General features: G+C 44.9%; 1 non-coding gene across 1 annotated transcript; it reads right to left on the reverse strand.

The window, feature by feature from the left end:
• Positions 1–5,782: 5,782 nt before the first annotated feature.
• TRNAH-GUG (transfer RNA histidin (anticodon GUG)) lies at positions 5,783–5,854 on the reverse strand. Its single transcript has one exon. It is a non-coding gene; the product is annotated as a tRNA-His (tRNA).
• Between the last annotated feature and the right edge of the window lie 758 nt (positions 5,855–6,612).

A 6,612-nucleotide genomic window follows, 5' to 3' on the forward strand; every position in this document is an offset into this window, starting at 1 on the left:
CACACACACTCGCACACTCGCGCACGCACACACACACACACACACACACACACACACACACACACACACACACACACGCACACACACACACACACACACACACACACACACACACACACACACACACACACACACACACACACACACACACACGCACGCACGCACGCACGCACGCACGCGCACACACATACACACACACACACACACACACACACACACACACACACACACACACACACACACACACACACACACACACACACACACACACACACACACACACAAGGTTATTTAACACAAGGGGCACACGCACAAGGGGACAAAGGTGGAAACTGAGCGCCCAAATGAGCCACAGAGATATTAGAAAGAACTTTTTTAGTGTCAGAGTGGTTGACAAATGGAATGCATTAGGAAGTGATGTGGTGGAGGCTGACTCCATACACAGTTTCAAGTGTAGATATGATAGAGCCCAAAAGGCTCAGGAATCTGTACACCTGTTGACTGACGGTTGAGAGGCGGGACCAAAGAGCCAGAGCTCAACCCCCGCAAGCACAACTAGGTGAGTACAACTAGGTGAGTACACACACACACACATACACACACACACACACACACACACACACACACACACACACACACACACACACACACACACACACACACACACACACACACACACACACACACACATACACACACACACACGCACACGCACACACACACTCACCTTACCTCACACCTTTCGACACTGGAAGACAGAGGAGTAAGGGTAGACATGATTACTACATACAAAATCCTCAGGAGAATCGACAGGGTAGACAAGGATAAACTGTTCAACATTGGTGGAAGCGAACAAGGGGACACAGGTGGAAAGTAAGTACCCACATGAGCCACGGGGACGTAAGAAGAAACTTTTTCAGTGTCAGAGTAGTTAACAGGTGGAATGCATTAGGCAGTGATGTGGTGGAGGCTGACTCCATACACAGTTTCAAATGTAGATATGATAGAGCCCAGTAGGCTCAGGAATCTGTACACCAGTTGATTGACAGTTGAGAGGCGGCACCAAAGAGCCAAACCTCAACCTCCGTAAGCACAAATAGGTGAGTACACACCCAGGAAGCAGCCCGAAACAGTTGTCTAACTTCCATGTACCTAATTTACTGTAAGGTAACAAGGAATCAGGGTGAAACGAACTCTGCCCATCTGTTTTCGCCATTGCCGGAATTCGAACCCCGGACCACAAGATTACTTATCCAGCGTGCTGTATGCTCAGCCACCAGTGCCTTCTCGCGCACACACACACAGACAAACACACACATACACACCCACACACTGTACTTACCTATTTGTGCCTGCAGGATCGAGCACTGACTCATGGATCCCGCCTTTCTAGCCATCAGTTGTTTACAGCAATGACTCCTGCCCCATTTCCCTATCATACCTAGTTTTAAAATTATGAATAGAGTTTGCTTCCACAACCTGCTCCTTAAGTGCATTCCATTTTTCCGCTACTCTCGTGCTAAAAGAAAACTTCCAAAGATCTCTAATACTCATCTGAATTTCCAGCTTCCACCCAGTCCCCTCGTTCTGTTACCATTATGTGTGAACATTTCATCTATTTCCACTTTGTCAGTTACCTTGAGTATTTTATACGTTCGTATCATATCCCCCCTCTCCCTTTTTTTCTAGTGTGTTAAGGTTCAGTTCCTTCAGGCGCTCTTCACATCCCATCCCTCGTAACGCTGGGACGAGCTTCGTCGCAAACTTCTGAACCTTTTCCAGTTTCCTTATGTGTTTCTTCAAGTGGGGGAATCCATGATGGTGCGGCATACTCTATGACTGATCTCACAAAGGCAGTGTAAAGCGCCCTAAATGCCTCCTCACTTAGGTGTCTGAATGATGTTCTAACTTTTGCCAGTGTAGAGTATGCTGCTGTCGTTATCCTATTTATATGTGCCTCAGGAGTTAGATTAGGTGTGTCATTTCATGTCATTTACGTAAACTAGAAATAGAATTGGTCCCAGCACCGATCCTTGAGGTACTCCACTCGTTACTGTTCGCCAGTCCGACTACTCGCCCCGTACCATTATTCTCTGGCTCCTTCCTGTTATGTAGTTCCTTACCCATGCTAGGGCCTTTCTGCTTACTCCTGCCTGACTCTCAAGTTTGAGTAGCAGTCTCATGTGCGGTATTGTATCAAAGGCCTTTTGACAGTCAAGAAATATACAATCTGCCCAACCTTCTGTCCTGCCTTATCCTTGTTATTTTATCATACAATTTCAAAAGGTTTGTTAGGCATGATTTTCCTGTCCAGAACAGATGTTGATGTTTGTTTACATACCTAATGCTCTCCAGGTGTGCAACAAGTCTTAGCCTAATTATTCTTTCCCGGGATGCATTTCAATGATACGTGTCTGTAGTTAAGTGCCTCCTAATCTGCTTTCTTGAAATCGGTACATTAGCCTTCTTCCAGTGTGTGTGTGTGTGTGTGTGTGTGTGTGTACTCACCTAGTTGTACTCACCTAGTTGTGTGTGTGTGTGAGAGAGTGTGTGTGTGTGTGTGTGTGTGTGTGTGTGTGTGTGTGTGTGTGTGTGTGTGTGTGTGTGTGTGTGTGTGTGTGTGTGTGTGTGTGTGTGTGTGTGTGTGTGTGTGTGTGTGTGTGTGTTGTGTGTGTTTTCACCTAGTTATTCTCAGCTAGCTGTGCTTGCGGGGGTTGAGCTCTGCTCTTTCGGCCCACCTCTCATCTGTTAATCAACTGTTACTAACTACTAACTTTTTTCCACACACGCCAAAAAAGCAGCCCGTAACAGCTGTCTAACTTCCAGGTAACTATTTACTGCTAGGTAACAGTAACAGGGCGAAAGAAACTCTGCCCATCTGTTTCCGCTGGCGACGGGAATCGATTCCCGAACCACAGGAATACGTATCCAGCGTGCTGTATGCTCAGCCACCAGCGCCCTCTCACATACACACACCCTGTGTGTGTGTGTGTGTGTGTGTGTGTGTGTGTGTGTGTGTGTGTGTGTGTGTGTGTGTGTGTGTGTGTGTGTGTGAGAGAGAGAGAGAGAGAGAGAGAGAGAGAGAGAGAGAGAGAGAGAGAGAGAGAGAGAGAGAGAGAGAGAGAGAGAGAGAGAGAGAGAGAGAGAGAGAGAGAGAGAGAGAGAGAGAGAGAGAGAGAGAGAGAGAGAGAGCTTCAGTTGGAACCATGAGGAGAGTATGGTGTAGATGATTACAGTGAGTATGGTGTAGATGATTACAGTGAGTATGGTGTAGATGATTACAGTGAGTATGGTGTAGATGATTACAACGGCATTGGTTGTGTGTAGTGTATAATTACAGTGATGATGGTCGTGTGTAGTGTAGATGGTTACAGTGATGGTCGTGTGTAGTGTAGATGGTTACAGTGATGATGGTCGTGTGTAGTGTAGATGGTTACAGTGATGGTCGTGTGTAGTGTAGATGGTTACAGTGATGATGGTCGTGTGTAGTGTAGATGGTTACAGTGATGGTCGTGTGTAGTGTAGATGGTTACAGTGATGATGGTCGTGTGTAGTGTAGATGGTTACAGTGAAGGTCGTGTGTAGTGTAGGTTGTTACAGTGATGATGGTCGTGTGTAGTGTAGATGGTTACAGTGATGGTCGTGTGTAGTGTAGGTGGTTACAGTGATGATGGTCGTGTGTAGTGTAGATGGTTACAGTGATGAAGGTCGTGTGTGTCTCGCCGCTGCAACCATTGTAACAATAATATTGACTCTAGAAGATACTGATTAATACTGAGTAACACTTCCTACTGGTTGCACTTGTAACACTTTATTGAGGTAAAACCTGGTAATACTAGTTATTGAAACACTGGTAATTTAGACGCAATGTAATTTGAACTGAAATATGGCGCACGACGGATGGTTTCACCCCGGGATCAAAGGTAACTTCCCAAGGAAATGCTACACAGAGAACTTATAATTAAACCACTGCCACCATCTTTCCTGTCACATAGTTATATCAAGCAATGAGGCAAGAAGCATTGCTTGTCTTTTGAGAGTCCATTTCTAACTGTCATTAATTACTGACTGGTTGGTAACCAAACTGAACTCAGAGGAATAGGAGGTTCCATTATCTGACACAGAATGGAAAGTTTAACATGAGTTTATTGAGAACAAAATATGATATTCACCAAACTATAAGTCCCTACTCTAAACTCTGGCAATTGTTTAGATATTACAGATGGAAAATATCAAAGATCACACACATTACCTTTTGGGTCCTGCTCTACGACCTGGTTGAATTCACTCTGTTTCCTGAGGCCTGTTTGATGACGTGTAGCCCACTCCAGCACTCTTTCTTTCCTATCATCCAGGGGTATGTACACAAGCTTTCGTCACATCCCGAATCAAGGGAGGGGGTCGTTTGCACTGTTGTTGGAAAGTTTGGTGTGGTCCTGTTCCTAGCTGATTCAGCCTGCACAGAAAAAAGTGTTTAGCTCACCTAACTTGTTCGTCAGCACTTCAAGGAGTGAGCTCCTCATGGTGTGCAAAAACACTCAAGATGTGCCATTAAGTTTGTTTGCCAAGACTATCAGGATTATTCGCAAATATGAACAGGCTGACTATCTTGAGGTTATCTTGAGATGATTTTGGGGCTTAGCGTCCCCGCGGCCCGGTCCTCGACCAGGCCTCCTTTTTGTTACCCCCCCCCTCTCCCCCCAGGAAGCAGCCCGTAGAAGTTGTCTAAATCCCAGGTTCATATTTACTGCTAGGTAACAAGAGGCATCAGGGTGAAAGAAACATTTTGCCCATTTGTCTCCTCCTCCACCGGTGATTGAACCCGGAAGCTCAGGACTCCAAATCCGAAGCACTGTCCAACCGGCTGTCTGGTGCCCCTAGACTAGGGTGTAGCCAGAAAGTATTTCAATTACCTCTAGCTGAATCTAAGGTCACATGGCTGACCTTACCAAGGAGGTTCAAAGGGTGAGTCATGGATGTACTTTCTCTGGGCGCTACACGCACATGACTGTAAAGCTGCCACCCAGTTGGGTGGGTGTGGAGCACATGGCTGTAAAGCTGCAGCCCATTTCGGTGGGTGTAGAACACATGACTAAAACTGCCACCCACTTGGGTGGGTGTGGAGCACATGACTGTAAAGCTGCCGCCCAGTTAGGTGGGTGTGGAGCATATGAATGTAAAGGTGCCACCCAGTTGGGTGGGTTTGGAGAACAAGATTGTAAAGCTGCCTTCCAGTTGGGTGGGTGTGTAACACATGACGGTAAAGCTGCCGCCCAGTTGGGTGGGTGTGGAGCACATGACTCTAAACCTGCCACCTAGTTAGGTGGGTGTGGAGCACATGACTGTTAAGCTGCCGCCCAGTTGGGTGGGTGTGGAACATATGACTGTTAAGCTGCCGCCCAGTTGGGTGGGTGTGGAACAAGACTAGTTACTGTGTGACTCACCATAGATGTTAAGTGCCTTGTATAGTGACTGTTGTGAGTCTCTTGTTGAATCACTTGTGATATAAAAAGATTATCGGTGTGTATATGTATATGTGTAAATGATTGTATATAATATGTATATGTATATATGGCATTAACAATTGTGTAACTAGCTTCAAATGATTGTCACTTGCTCAGCTAAATGAACTATGGGGTTCAGTTTCTGAACCCATTGTGTGCCTCTGTAACCCTTCCCGCAACCGCCCACGGGTTGGGTATGGGGTGCATAATAAAAAAGAAATTAAATTTCTACAGGAGTTGATGTAAGTTTTAAACATCTCTCATAAAATACAATCACCTGCCGTGACCAGGATTCGAACCTGGGTTATTGCGGCCACAACGCAATGTACTAACCACTATACGATCACGGCCACCGCGGGTGTCTTCTGTGTTGGCATCGATATGTTCTTGTCTTGTCATTACTCTCATGGTGGGTAGAGTAAATAGTTCCGTGATTTGGGTGTTCATGGTAGGTCGCTCTATTCTTATGTGAATTGCAAATTCTTGAGGCAATTCACATAAGAATAGAGCGACCTACCATGAACACCCAAATCACGGAACTATTTACTCTACCCACCATGAGAGTAAGGACAAGACAAGAACATATCGATGCCAACACAGAAGACAATGTCCAACATAACAGGCCAATTACACTGGATTAATCTTTGTGTTTAGATAGGAGATGCCTCGTATGGGCCAATAAGCCTTCTGCAGCCCCTATGTTTATCCCTTATGTATCCCCTCATGTTTTCACCTTCATTGTATTATCACCTGACCTAATGCGGGTATAAAATCAACTAGTATTGTAAGATCTGTTCACTTGAGAATGAACCATGGAGGTTCGAAACGTCGTGCAAATTATACAAATAAGTGTAATACACTCTATAGTAAATCACTTCTTTTCTTCACCTTAAAAGTACGAAAATGAGTTTTGGAGAACTCCTATTTCAATTAAGCCCTGATGCTAAGAAAATAGTTAGAAGGATAGAAGCCCTAAACCAGAAAATAATAAATACAGAATATGCGGTCATATTCAATGAAACATGTTTGAAAGAAAACCTGCTGCCAGTATACACCAATATATATATATATATATATATATATATATATATATATATATATATATATA

The sequence above is a fragment of the Procambarus clarkii genome, chromosome 30 (assembly GCF_040958095.1).
Source record: "Procambarus clarkii isolate CNS0578487 chromosome 30, FALCON_Pclarkii_2.0, whole genome shotgun sequence".
NCBI classification, from domain to species: Eukaryota; Metazoa; Arthropoda; class Malacostraca; order Decapoda; family Cambaridae; genus Procambarus; species Procambarus clarkii.